The following is a 15,622-nucleotide window of genomic DNA, read 5'->3' on the forward strand; positions in this document are numbered from 1 at the left end:
TAACACTTCTCCACACTGATCCATGCAACTCAGTCCTCCCCCTTGCTGAGCACAGCAGCACGTTGAAGCTTTTGCGGCACTTTTGCGCTGCACAATGTCATGGCCACCAACCTCGGCTGCCACATCCTCCCAGGCTTTTGCGGTCAAGTGCGGTGGCCTCCTCCTGCCATCCCTGGGTACTAGAGTGTTCCACCTGACACTGAACTCCTCCATAAGGACCGTGAGGCACTCATCCAAGAAACGGGGGGAGCCAAGTGCCCACCTGACTTGACCTCTCGCCTGATGCCTCCAGCCACTGTTGAGGCCATTGTTCAAATGAAGTAGTTTCCTGTACAGACTCCAAAGATTCTCCCCTGGCAGCCTTCAGGAAGCTGCCTCTGCCGGTTTTAATGTACCTGCTGGGTCGTCATTGTATCCAGCTTCCCACAGGTTCCTGCCCCTGCCTGGCCCTTCCCGATCATTGAGGACCTTACTTTGTCATCCAGCGTGAAATCGTGCCTACCATGTGACTACGGCTGAGAGCGTATTGCACATCCACTTCCGCTCCCTCGACTTGGCACACACGTCAAGCGTGAAATTCAGGCCCTGGTTTTCGGACAACACCAGGTGGTAGGTTCCTGCCCAAAATGAAAAACAGCACCATGAAGCGCGCTCTGCAAAGCGTCTGAATCCTTCACAGTACTCTCAATTGCTAGCACTGTTTCCATGGCGCGCTTCAAATCAATATTAACTTCTGAAGATTAAGGGCGCTGAATGGCATCATTATCTATGCCACAAACCAACTGGTTCTGCAACATGTCATTAAGCGCATCTCCGAAGTCGCAGCACTCAATCAACTGTTTCAACTTTGCGATAAACTCTGTGATTGACTCACCCAGAGCCCTTACTTAGGAGTTAAATAAATATCTACACGATTACCAATGGCTTTGGCTGAAAATGTATCTTCATGAGGTCTACCAGCTCGTTAAAAGATTTAGAATCTGGGGCTGTCAGACTGTGGATGAGGTTATACGTTTTGCTACCACAGACACTTAAAAGAATTGCTTTCTGCTTCTCCTCCACTGTTATTTCATTTACCACAAAATAAAAACCAAGGCACTCTATGTACTGACCCCAGTCTTCCATGGGTAAGTCGTAAAGGTCGATCCTGCCAAAAAGTGGCATGACTGGTGAGTATACTTTTCTTTCTTCCCTTAAGAATTGATGCATTCACATTAAGTAGGTGAGGTGTAGCATCAGAGCTATTTATCCTCATCGTCAAATGTAATAAACTTGGTGTACCAGACAGGTTTCTTACTTGAAACAGATAACTTTATTACAGAGCTTGTGTAGTAGCTACATGCTTGAACCAGGTCCACGACTAGAAAACTCCACCCCTAGATTACTCCATGCTTATGGCTGATTCGCTAATACAACCACGTGACCCCTAAAGACATCAGGAAAGAAGCATAGATGTTTACAGCACAAAAGGAGGCCATTCGGCCCATTGTGTCCACGCCGGTCAACAAAGATCTGACTACACTAATCCTATTGGACCATAGGTCTGGAGGCTGTGACAATGCAAGTGAATGTCTAAATACTCCTTAAATGTTACGAGAGTTTCAACCACCCTTTCAGGCAGTGAGCTCCAGATTCCCACCATCCTCTGAGTGAAAAGATTTCTCCTCAACTCCCCTCTTAGTCTTCTACTCCTTACCTTAAATCTATGATCTCTGATTATTGACCCCTTTACTAATTGAAAAAGTGCCTTTCTATCCCCCTATCTATGCTCCTTATAATCTTATACACCTCTATCTGGTCCCCTCTCAACTGTCGCTGCTCCAAGGAAAACAACCCCAGCCTATCCAATCTTTCTTCATATCTCAGACCCTCCAGCCCTGGCAGCATCCTGGTAAATATCCTCTGCACCCTCTCCAGTGCAATCACATCCTTCCTACAATTGGTGACCAGAACTGCACGCAGTGCTCCAGTTGTGGCCTAACCAGCATTTTATACAACCCCAGCATAACCTCCCTCCTCTTGTACGCTATGCCTCGGCTAATAAAGGCAAGTATCCCATAAGCCTTCTTGACATGGTCCTTCTCTCACACTAGGTTATACCTACAATCACTACAGTGCTAGTTCTACATCCCAACACCGTATTCACATTCTCTACAGCCCTACAACACTGCTCATATACTTTCAGCATTTCATGAACAATGGCCCCTCGGTCTCTCTCACACCTGCTCCACAACCTTTAGAGGGTAACCCTGCAGGTGTATACATGGTTAGAATTACACATTGAAAGACATCTGCTACAGACCTTCTACATGTTGCCTGGGCAACGTTCCCCTAAAGTATGTAAATCAATCCCCAATCTATTTATTTAATACAAAGTTCCAATTGTTGCACATATAGCAAACCTTTGAATTGGAATTGTACTATCAATGGCTTCATCCAAATCATTTATAAAAGACAACGATGAGCATCGGTTCTAACATGGATCCTTGGAGAATTACACTGGTGTCTGAACCATATGCAGAGCTTTTCTCATTAACAACCAATTATAACCCCCGCTTTCTCAATTAGAAATAATTTGCAATCCAGTTTAAAATTCTGTTGCTATTCCCACAGAGCTCAACCTTACTTATCAGCCTTTTTTGCGACACATTTAGGAAATGATTTTTTAGAGATGATAGTTAATATCTACTGATATAAAAGCAAAAAACAGCGAATGCTGGAAATCCAAAACAAAAACAAAAATACCTGGAAAAACTCAGCAGGTCTGGCAGCATCTGCGGAGAGGAACACAGTTAACGTTTCGAGTCCGAATGACCCTTCAACAGAACTAAGTAAAAATAGAAAAGAGGTGAAATATAAGCTGGTTTAAGTGGGGAGGTGTGGGGGGGGAGTTGGGTGGTGGTAGAGCTGGATAGAGGACCAGTGATAGGTTGAGGTAAGCAAAAGATGTCACAGACAAAAGGACAAAGAGGTGTTGAAGGTGGTGATATTATCTGAGGAATGTGCTAATTAAGGAAGCAGGACAAGCAAGGTACAGATAGCCCTAATGGGGGTTGGGTTAATGGGGGTTGGGTGGGGTGAAGGAATCGAAAAAGGCTAAAAGGTAGAGATAAAACAATGGATGGAAATACATTTAAAGATAATGGAAATTGGTGGGAAAAGAAAAATCTATTTAAATTATTGGAAAAAAAGGGTGGGGGGAAATTAGAAAGGGGGTGGGGATGGAGGAGAGAGTTCATGATCTAAAATTGTTGAACTCAATATTCAGTCCAGAAGACTGTAAAGTGCCTAGTCGGAAGATGAGGTGCTGTTCCTCCAGTTTGCGTTGAGCTTCACTGGAACAATGCAGCAAGCCAAGGACTGACATGTGAGCATGAGAGCAGGCTGGAGTGTTGAAATGGCAAGCGACAGGGATGTCTGGATAATGCTTGCAGACAGACCGAAGGTGTTCTGCAAAGCGGTCACCCAGTCTGCGTTTGATCTCTCCAATGTAGAGGAAACTGCATTGTGAGCAACAAATGCAGTAGACTAAATTGAGGGAAGTGCAAGTGAAATGCTGCTTCACTTGAAAGGAGTGTTTGGGCCCTTGGACAGTGAGGAGAGGGGAAGTAAAGGGGCAGGTGTTGCACCTTCTGCGGTTGCATGGGTAGGTGCCATGAGGTGTAGGGGGTGATGGAGGAGTGGATCAGGGTGTCCCGGAGGGAACAATCCCTGCAGAATGCCACCAGTGGGGTGAAGGGAAGGTATGTTTTGTGGTGGCATCATGCTGGAGTAGGCGGAAATGGCAGAGGATGATCCTTTGAATGCGGAGGCTGGTGGGGTGATAAGTGAGGACAAGGGGGACCCTATCATGTTTCTGGGAGGGAGAAGAAGGTGTGAGGGTGGATTTGTGGGTGATGGGCCGGACATGGTTAAGGGCCCTCCCACAGTATCAGTAAAGCAAATCGCACCCTGGAGTGTATCTAGAATATTGAACATTGAACTAAATAACAGAACAAGTTATACTGACATTATAATGATCAATAGTGATGGCAATCTGTGGTATATTGTGGATTTTTGATCACCCAGCCCCAAGTGACTTGTGGGGAGGGAATAAATTATAAGGAAATGCTTATGACTGCATTTATTTACACTGGCAACAATCTTACTGAAGGGATATATAATGCATGTTAAAATAATGGAAGATACAGATGAAGAAAGCTGTTTCATTTGACCAAAGCATTGGATGACAGAAATAGAGGATTAAAGCCTCGAGAAAAGTTAGATGTTAAAAAAAATGCTTCTTTTCCAAAGAGGATAGCTAATATATGATACAGATTTTCTGAGAAGCTGGTTGTGTTGGGGTCAATTGGTGCCTTTAAGAGGGACCTGTTGAAAAGTAGGATTGAAGGCCTAGAGATTACATTTTTATTTTCCAAGGAGGTGGGAAGACAAACATATTTTTCTCTCAAGCAAGGGCCAGCAGTGGTCCAGGATTAAGTCCATGATAGAATAAACCTACATAGATTCTGGGTGGACTTGATAGACGAAATCATCTTTTTAAACTCTGGACTTCCTTATGACACAACAGAAGTTCCTTGCTCAGAAGTCCTGTTCTCTGGTTTCTTTTTTATTAATTCAGCAAGGATTTGGGTCACGTTTGCTAGACATCTATTCTCATTACAATCATTTTACTAGTCAATAGATAAGCAAACTTTTGTAGGTAAAATTGAATGCAACTAAAGCTGAGACCAGTCATTTATTCACAAAGTCAAAGTGAAAGCAGAGTGAAACTGAAATACAGCCCTCACCCACATACCGCCTCTCTCACACCCCATGCCTGAACTGAAGGATAGGTGATTCTTACAAACTGAGTTAGACCAGGAGTTCTTTCTAGAATCTTTCTGCAAGTACTACTGAGATAACCTAGAATCAACCAATAATATCTAAGAATGAGATCTACATTTCTGAATCAATCATACAATAATTTTCATGACTTAATTTATTTTCCTAACAGGTAACAAATGGACCGGAAACATATAGCATCATAGCTGGATCAGTAAGTCTCATTGGTAATATGTTTATATCTATGTCAGAAGGTAATGGATTCAAGTCCCACTTCAGGATGTAGCACAAAATTCAGGGCTGTACTAAGATAGTGCTGCACTATTGGAAGTGCCAGCCTTATGAGTCTTCCCATCCACCTGCTCAAGTGGATATTATAAACGCCAAACTACTTCTCAAAAAAAACAGGAGGTCTCACCTGGCTAACATTCATTCCTCAACCTCATGAAATTGAAGAAGAATAGAGTTCACTTGGAGGCCTGTTTTGACATTCCTTTCTGACTCAACAACAACCCACACTTACAGACAGCAAGAGAGAGTGACTGCAAAAATTAACAGATCACCCATTCAACTCATTTGCTGTTTGTAGCATTTTGGTTTCTATAAATTAATTGTTGCTTTATTTGTCTATAAAGCAGCAATGACTACCCTACAAGGATGGAAATCATCTTAAGATGGCCTGAGGGTGTGATAAAGTGCCATATAAAAGCAAGTTCTTGTTTTAGCAGTAGTAACTATAAATTAATTACATCTGTATTATTTTTCTCTCTCTGCTATGTCTTACTTATTCACGTTGTAGGGTTAGGAACTGTATCATGCCTGTGAACCTCATTAATTTAATGGCAGTTTGCTTCTGAAGATTATTGTTCCACTCATAGATTTGTGCCTGAAATGTCTGCTGCCCTTACATCTTCCTCCCACTTTCCAGATTCCAGAGTCGCAAGAACAGCTTACACTACTGATTAATATTACAACAGCCTGCTCCCCTGGAGCTACAAAACAGGCTATTGCTATATTAATGTTGGAGCTGACTCCCCAGTGCTGCAGAATGGGGTCTAACTAACATGTCCCTACCCCTTTGCTCCCAATATTTCAGGAGCAAGCCTGATGCATGTTTAATTATTTTTAGCATTGCTAGTGGGTAGAATAGTCAACAGTATTCAACAGTTCCAATAGACATCATCAGCAGTGAATAAAATAGTAATTGAGTTCATATTTTATTAATGAATGAGGGAATAGTAATTTTGTTAAGTGTTGCCGCTAAGTTGGTCTTGAGAATTTCAGAATAACATATTTTAGAACTAAAACAAAACAAAATGCCGACATATAGAATGTGATCTTTCTGAGTTTTTTTACACCATTTTACACCCAAAAAAGTTATCATGGCATTGTATGTAATGAGCAGGTTCAGGTCAGGGGTAGAGCAAAAAGATCATAGCTCTCTCTACTCTGCCTGATAATGTACTTCAGCCTCAAATTCAGTTAAGTATTCCTACCTTCACTAGCAATCCTGTGAACTCATTGAGTGTTGTTGCCAATTTAGTGCTGAATACCCACTGGAAGCAGTGTTATGACTGCAATGGTTGATTAGGGTATGCTATTACGCGTATATCCAGCAGACGGAAACTAGACTTGGAGTTAATACCATGGTCTGATTTCATGGTCAGCCACTGACCTCCAAGAAACCTGCTCACAAAAATCTATTGATCTTTGTTGCTTAGCTTTCACCTTTCCCAGCATTAATTTGATTCTAGTGCCAACTATAGTGAATTTCTAGCATCTAGCAGCCGTGATGTCACCAAGCAGGTTCAGCAGCCAATCATATTGAAAAAATCTCACAGACAGAGAGCCAGGAGGTAAAATACATTAATCATCCTTCCCTTTTTAATCATTATACACAGAACAAAATAAAGATTGGGACACACAAATGGGATTAAGGTAGAAACTAAAATATCCTAAACAAACTTTAAAAAGTATACTTTATATTAAAAACCAATGAACTTGTTATCATAATGGAAAAATTTGACATTCCACAAATGTAATATTCATTTTTTTCAGGGTCGCAAGGAAATTGCCCTGCTATCATTAAAAACTTAGAAAACTGTTAAAAGCCAAGCCATTTTACACTTTATTCAACAAGATGTCATTTTTGTCAAGGATTTTTACAGTGAGGCCAGTAGCATAATATCATGTGTCAGTTAATTCAAATGATTTCTGAAGATTTCCATCTGCACTGGTCTTCAATAGTGCACCCTGTGGAGGAGCAGGAAATCATAGAAATCAACTCCTGAATTTTCAAGTTTACCTGCTCATGTGTTGAAGCCAGAAGTTGTCAGTTTTGCAGTTGTAATGACAATGAATGCTGACAATTCTGTCTTTGTTATAATTGCAAAACCTGGGTCAATAATTTATTTGGTAAGTTCTCAGCTTAGGCAGAGGACAAGATAGAACATGGCACCTGAATAAAGGCAAAGGCACGAATTTTTGTTCCCAAGTCGGCTGTGCAGAGTTGTGGAAATTCCCAATTCCTCAAACCCAACTTAGGAGAGGCTTCCCTGAATGGTTGGATTTTTGATCCAGGGATGCGGAGGCATACTGGAGTCAGGCTCGCTGGCCCCAAAAGTAGTGCCGAGGCAGAGATAGACCCAGAGTGGGTTATGTGACTCAGTCAGTGTTTTAAAGGAAGGCGGGTAAGGAGCTTCTGCAATTATAACAGAAAGTGGACACAAGTGTGAGAGACTAAAACCTCACAATGTACATTTTATAAAATATTTATAGTTCTGCTGATTGCTATTTCTAAATTTTTAACAGTGAACAAATACCTTTAAATTGGCTGAACCTATGCCTGTCCATGACCCCCAAATAAAAGAAGCTAACTGGCAGTATTGGGAAAACTCACACCTCATTTTCTCTGAGGGGCCAAGGACTGCACAGTCTAAATTCAAAGAGAGCTATACAAAGGTCATCTGCATTTAATAATCCAGGCTCGCCAAACAGGAGATGGATGTCTGCTAAGACAAAGGCCCCACGACCTTCCTTTCAATTCCTAATGGTGGAGACATTTAACAGTCTTTGGAATCCAAGTGATGGATACATGCCCTTTGTCAAAGACCAGGTGGAGATGTGGGACTCATGTGACAAGGGCCCCTGGCTTGTGGAGCAAGTAATATTGCCTTGCTGAACCACTTAGCTCAGTCTGCTATTTACCAGCTAACTAGCAGACTCACAGACAAGGAATTCTGGCCCAGGGAGAATACCTGGTCCCCAACTATGCTGCTTCTGCTGGAAATTTGGTACCATCACCTACAAGACTGATTCATTTATGCATGCCTATCTCATTATGTGAAGTCAACACCACTGGAAAAGTGAATTATCCAGCATTTGTTTTCAACCCACTGACCTCCGTGATGGAATACCTCTTTGGACCTTGATTCTAGACTCCGGAACTTCTTTTCACTGTGGTCACTGTACTGTAAATCTTTCTTTTCTCTATCCCTCGCTTTACTGTCTAAGTGTGGAAGCGATGTTGTAACCCTTCTTTCGTGTTTTTAGTGTGCACAAATAAACTAACCCTTTGAGTTCAACCTAACTTGAGCTTGCTGCGGGGCTATGAATAGAAGATTGCATCACACCAAAATCAAGGGGTTGGGAAATATGCCACCACTTATAAAGAGGGAAACAAATCAAAACACCTTTTTGTTTACAGATGAGTGGTGAGAGGAGAAATTAGTGCTGGTTAAATTAACCTACCCCCACCTCCTGTCTGTAATACAAGTGTTACTCAATCAACAATCAATGCTTGTACCAACTGTAATAGTTTTCCAACTGGTTGCTGACACTGCAAGTGAAGACTCATCATGTCCATAGCAAAATGTAGTCATCGCTGCCACCTATTCACACTGTGATGAATAAGCACACTCTACCAAGTTCAGGCTGAGAAAGCTTCACAAGACACAAACATGGAGATGGCAACATCTCAACAACATCAGCTGCTTGCAATATTCGGTATTGAATCAGGTTACTAGAATGCCTCAGGTAATAATTGATACACACCACATTGCCACGATCCTTTGCCCTTCCACCTACCCTCTTTCCATCCATCTTTCAGGGTGTAGCCATGCAACTGAGCCTTGACCAAGACCCTGACAGATGTACAGTGTCATGGCAGAACAGTGTGACTTAGGGAGAGAGCAGGCCAGCAGGGTAGTTTATGGTTGGGAGCACAGCATGCCAACAGGGAGTGACACTAACAAAAGCCAGGCTGCATGCATTCCTCCAGACCAATTCTCCACTCACCTCAACATTATGCATTGATGTGATAAATGACATGATTTGTGTATGCAAACATATATATGTGTGTGAGACCATTCAAAGCTGGAAACCTCAAATGTTTTTTCTTGTTCCATATCTCATGGAGGGAAAATGGGGAAGGAGCCAAAGTAGCTTCAGTGACCATGACCTCCAGATCCTGGTGGAGAAGGCACAGAGATGGCACTCCATAATATATCCTAGTGGCCAGCATAACCTGCCCACAATGCCCAAGAGGGCATGGCAGGAGATGGCTCCTGTTATGAGTGCAGCAGGAGACCATGGAAGATCATGGATTAAATGTAGGAAGCAGCTCCACCACCTGCTGTTCTCCAGCAAGGTGAATTGTTGGGCACAAGCACACAGAAGTCCAAGTGACAGTTCACATCTGAATGCTCATCTATGGCGGGAGACATGCCACATATCTCTCCTATAGCATGGAGGCTTGTTTGTCTAAGATGTTCCTGTAGGTGCACACATGTCACTGTGATGCAATGTCACATTCAAGAGATTTGTCCCTAGAGGCACTTTGTATTAGGCTAACATTAAACTTTATGTTGTATCTGCCTGTCAAGCGGGCTCGTAATGCAAAGGAGATGATATGGACTGGGAGCAGGGTCACAAGGCTATGGGCAATCAGGAATGTTGAGGAGACAGCCATGCCAAAAGCCAGGGTTCTCACCTGGTTGGCTGTTGGGGCTCAATTGTTTGAGCTCCAACCATGAAAGAATGGCCAATCTCAATGAGATACAAATGCAGCATCACACAGAGCGAATGCAAGAGCAGCATAACTGCTGGCAAAAGGTACCAGGCTCGTTCAGTAGCCTGGAACAGTCCACTCAGAGTATGAATGCTAACATCCATGGAATCCACGAGAAGCTGTGTTCCCTTAACAGGACACTTGCACTGGTGGCGCAAAAGTTGCTGGGATGCACGACTGCTGCACCCCAGCAGCAATCAACATTGAATCCACCTGAAGGCCAACCTAGGGCTGTGGTTGTTAGTGAGCATGGTGAAGGTACTGAGAGCATTTCAGCACTCTCATCTTCTTCCAACTCCCCAGTCCCTCTGCCAGCCCCCTTGTCTGCTTTACTTCTGCCAGTGACAACAACTGGCCCTGCAGAAATACAGAGGCCTCAACCTGAAGTGAGTCCCCAATGGGTCCTTGCATGATGAGGCCAGCCATCACCTCCTCAATGGCATTTAGCAGGAGAATTGAGCAGACTGCCTCCAACTCCTCTGAGGCAACAGGGGGCACTTTGTAGGAGCATCATGAGCACAGGGTGCCGTGATGCTTTGATCACTGATGGGTTCATCATGGTTACGCCTTATATCATTTTGTGCATATCACAATTGAGCATGTTGTAAATACATATTATTACAGCCAAAAATATCTGGGTTTGCTTTTGTACATTAAAATCTTCAATGAGGATGTTAACAAAATGAAGGTAGTTCCTTACTATTGGCACTGAAATCCATTTCTCATTGATGCCACCAGGAGCAAGAGATTTGTCCCTAGAGGCACTTTGTATTAGGCTAACATTAAACTTTATGTTGTATCTGCCTGTCAAGCGGGCTCGTAATGCAAAGGAGATGATATGGACTGGGAGCAGGGTCACAAGGCTATGGGCAATCAGGAATGTTGAGGAGACAGCCATGCCAAAAGCCAGGGTTCTCACCTGGTTGGCTGTTGGGGCTCAATTGTTTGAGCTCCAACCATGAAAGAATGGCCAATCTCAATGAGATACATATGCAGCATCACACAGAGCGAATGCAAGAGCAGCATAACTGCTGGCAAAAGGTACCAGGCTCATTCAGTAGCCTGGAACAGTCCACTCAGAGTATGAATGCTAACATCCATGGAATCCACGAGAAGCTGTGTTCCCTTAACAGGACACTTACACTGGTGGCGCAAAAGTTGCTGGGATGCACGACTGCTGTCCAGCATCAGAAGGTTGTTTCCTGGAACTTCAAGTAAGGTAACAGTACACCAAAGGCTGAGGATTGAGGTGCTCCTTGCATCTTTAAGGAAGAATTAATGATCAACCTCAAAAAGCAGATGGAGATGGATCAGGTGCATTTCAAGTCTGAGTACTGTGTCAAAGGCATTCACATGTGAGTGTACACAGACACTTAAATGTATTTTTCACATGTCAAGATGCCATGTATGTTCCAGGGAAGCATGCTTATGTGGTTTCCCAATTATATTAGAAGCTTTTATCTTCTATGTTGTAGATGCTGCGGTTTCTAAGGGAACTGAGGTGGTGGACAGCAAAGCATGTTACAGATGCCACACATTCCTGAAACTGGGCACATTGGTAGATGGATAATGTGGAAAGTAATTGAAGGAGTTTTTCCAACATATGTATGGCAACATCTTGAACAATGTGCAGCAGCTGCAGTACTATTAGCTCATACAATCACATCTGAAGGTCATGGGTGTAAAGCCCTTTTTCCTATTGGTATTGCGAGCATGGTTTGAGTGGGCATAGAGTGGTATTTTGACTGTCTTATTGGCAGTCACTAGCATATATTTCCAGGGTTCAGGTTGTGAAGGACTTCCCGAGGTGTATTTGTTCATTATGTTGAGGCCAAGGATTATGATGGTCATAGTTTCAGCCATATTGGTGGCACTGACTTTCAGTATGTACAGTTGGTTTTCTCTCTTGTTGAGGATGGGTATTTCCCTACTGAAGTGTGGCTTCCACGTTAAAGGCTTATTCTGTGGAAACTGCTCACCGGAGACAGATTGATATAAGTTGCGACCTTTCAGAGCCGAGGTGGATCTACTCTGGATTAGCAGGTTTCTGGCAATGACCCCCTCTTGCCATGGCTACATGGGTTTGCCCCTCGCGTGGTCTGCCATTGCCACCCTCTTTCTCTTCCTCCATGTCAGATCCATAAGCCTAGACAGGAGTCTCCTCTTCCTGCTCCTCATCTCCCTCATCATCCTCCTTATCAGATGTTAGAGCTATAAGCCTGGATTCTATTCGCTCTGGTTGTAGGCCAATATGCTGTGCGATATTGTATAGCATGCAGCACACAACTACTATTCTGGATACCCTTGCAGAGGAATGCTGTAGAGCTCCACTGGGAACAGTTATGGCACTTAAGCTGCACCTAGAGAATGCCAATAGCCTTCTCTATACTGTGTGTCATTACATGGCTGTTGTTGTAGTACCGTTTGGGCTCCATTTGCAACCATCTAAAGGCAGCCATCAGACACCTCCTTGAGGAGTGCCCCTTTTGTCCCCCAGAAACCAACCACGGACCTGTGTTGATGGTTGAAAAAGCTGAGGCAATTGAAAATTTCTCAGGATGAATTAATCGTGGCAGCTTCCAGGGTACCAGGCACACCACCTGTACATTCAGGCAGTGGAAGGATTTCCTATTTATGCAAATGTCAGGTTAATAACTTGGTGCTTTATGGTGATGTGGACACAATTAATAGCCCCCTGTACTTGAGGAAGCCTGCTAATTCAGCAAAACCTCTGGCCCTCTGCACCTGCGATGCTGCATCTATTGAGAAATTCATGTGCTCCCACACTCGAGTAAAGAGGGCATCAGTGACTATCTAGATGCAGCTATGTGAAATTGACTGAGATACCACATAGGTCTCCAGCTGAGCCCTGGAAAGAGCCAGAAATATAAAAATTTAGAGCCACTGTGACTTTGAGTGCCACTGGCTGGGGATGTGGATTGGCAGACTGTGCTGCAAGTTCTTGTGCACCATGATACAAATGTCAATGACTAATTTCTGGGTTAACTTTCTGCATTGATTCTCTGTCATATCCAGATATGACCTCTGCAGTGCCAAGACTCTTTACCTTGGGTAAAACTTGGTTGTCCTTCTCTTCCTCCTACCTAGTGCATGCTGTGCTGCCTCCAACTCCTGCTCTTGTCCCCTCCATCTGGCCTTACATTTTTCCTGCTCACGTGCCCCTATGGAGTCAATGTATACATGCGGGGGTCAGCCCCATTTTACAACTTCTTCACCAGAATACGCACTCTTATCTGGCACATTCCTCTTCCTCCCACCTGGTGCCTGAGTTCCAAGGGGCAAAATTATCTGTCCTTCCAAGACCACAGACCTCACCCTAGAACTCCCTTGTGTGTCAGCCATAGACTGTGATTTAATTTGTGGAAGTTCTGTGGCACTTAGCGTAAATGTTTAAAGGTCTCCAAAGGGTACCTGACCTCTCCAAAGAACACTGGTAAGTAACATTTCTCCTGAACATCCACAAGCCGTGTTTCAGAACTTTGGATGACAAAAATCACTTCTGATTGAAGGGAGTTGCACTTATAATTGTGGCGCTGCCTCAGTGAACTGCTCATGTGCAAAATGTGAACCATTCACTATTACACTTCAAGTAAATGGAAAGCCTTTGCTCATATAGTGGACACAAGAGCATTGACCACAGATGAGAGAGCACATCTTTAAATACCTCAGAGAAGGTAGCTAGCCATTGAGTTTGGTGGAAACCACTGCTCAGTTAAAAACATATACAGGAAAAGCAATACAGGTGAAAGGCATCACCTCCGTGCCTGTGTCACACAGGTAACAGACAGCTCAGCTGCCAATAATTGTTGTAAAATTACCTTGCCTTCTGGGCTATGATTGGTTGAAAGAAATCAAATTAAATTGGCCCGAAATTTTTCAGGTCAGGACGAGTGGAATTCCATAGTTGCTGAAAATATATGACAGAGTATTCCGAGATGTGTTGGGGAAAATCAAAGGTCTACAAGCTAAAATATATGTGGAGCCTGAAGCAACACCCTGGGTTTTTAAGGCAACACCTGTGCCTTATGCTCTAAGAGAAAAGTTAGATATGGAATTATGTCATTTGGAGAAATTAGAAATAATACAGCCAGCCCAATTTTCAGAATGGGAAGCACCCATAGTCCCTGTGCTAAAACTGGACGAAACCATTCACATCTGCAGGGATTAAGACTGTGAAATTAGACAAATACCCAATCCCAAAGATTGAAGATCTGTATGCTAAGTTTGCAGGAGGAAGATCCTACACCAAACTGGACATGAGTCTTGTATCAATAGCTCAAACTGGTCAAAACATCAAGAAGTTATGTCACCATAAACACGCACAAGGGCCTGCACCAATATATACGCCTACCCTTTGGTGTGTCCTCTACTTGTGCAATTTTCCAGATAACCATGAAAAGCTTACGGCAAGGACTTCCCCGAATTAGAGTGTACTTGGACAATGCCCTAATCACAGGATCCACAGAAGCAGAACATGTGGCAAACCCGGAAGAGTTTCTGAAGAGATATTTAGAGGCTGGTGTGCATTTTAAAAAAAAGAATAGTGTACCTTCCAAGCAAAGGAAGTTGCATATCTGGGTCGTCATGTGGATGCCCAAGGGTTGCATCCATTAGAGGAGAAAGTTAGGGCAAACAAGGTAGTGCCCTCTCCTACCAACATCACAAAATTCAAGTCTTTTTTGGCATTACGGCACTATTATGCAAACTATTACAGTAGACTCTTGCCTAATCTATCCATAGTGTTAGCCTCTTTACACTTATTATTGAAGAAGAACCTCAGATAGTCCTGGAAAGCACAGCAAGAGGAAGCCTTCACAAGAGTCAAGAAACTTTTACGCTCCTTGTGTCTGCTAGTGCACTATGACCTGTCTAAGCGATTGATATTCACTTGTGATGCATCTCCCTATGGAGTGGGAGCAGTATTGTCACACAAGAAGGAGGATAAATCTGAAAGACTGATTGGATATGTATCCAGAACCCTTTCTGCAGCCGAGAAAGGTTATTCGCAAATTGAAAAAGAGGGCTTACTATCGTATTTGGAGTAAAGAAGTTCCATCAATATTTGCACAATTGACAATTCACCACAGTGTCAGATCATCAATGTTTAGATTGTTTAGTGAAGATACGGCAATCCCATCGATAGCCTTTGCTAGAATTCGAAGATGGGTTTTAATTCTGTCAGCATATGAGTGCACTTTTATGCACCATCTGGGTGTGCACATAGCAAATGTAGAAGCCCTCAGTCATCTCCCTTTGCCCGATAGTATTATACAAGTTCCAGTACTTCAAGAGGTAATACTTGCGTTGAATTTCCTGGACTCCACACCAGTCTATGTGGGACGGAAAAAGGATTGGACAAATTGGGATCCAATTTTAGCAAGAATCCGTGAACAAGTATTACAAGGATGGTCAAATGCCCAAGTTCCTGAAGAATTAAAACCACTCTTCATTCGTAGATCTGAACTGAGTTGTCAAGATGGTATCTTGTTATGGGGAGCAAGAGTCATTGTGCCTGTGCAGGGAAGAGAACCATTATTAGAAGAACTTCATAGTGCGCATCCTGGTGTTTCAAAAATGAAGATGCTCGCACAAGGTTATATCTGATGGCCAGGTATAGACAGTGATATAGAAAAAACTATGAAACCCTGTCTCCAATGCCAGCAACAACAGAAGTGGGAGTAGCCTGGTTGACCCTGGGTTAGACTACAA

This window comes from Carcharodon carcharias, chromosome 10 (assembly GCF_017639515.1).
Source record: "Carcharodon carcharias isolate sCarCar2 chromosome 10, sCarCar2.pri, whole genome shotgun sequence".
NCBI classification, from domain to species: domain Eukaryota; kingdom Metazoa; phylum Chordata; class Chondrichthyes; order Lamniformes; family Lamnidae; genus Carcharodon; species Carcharodon carcharias.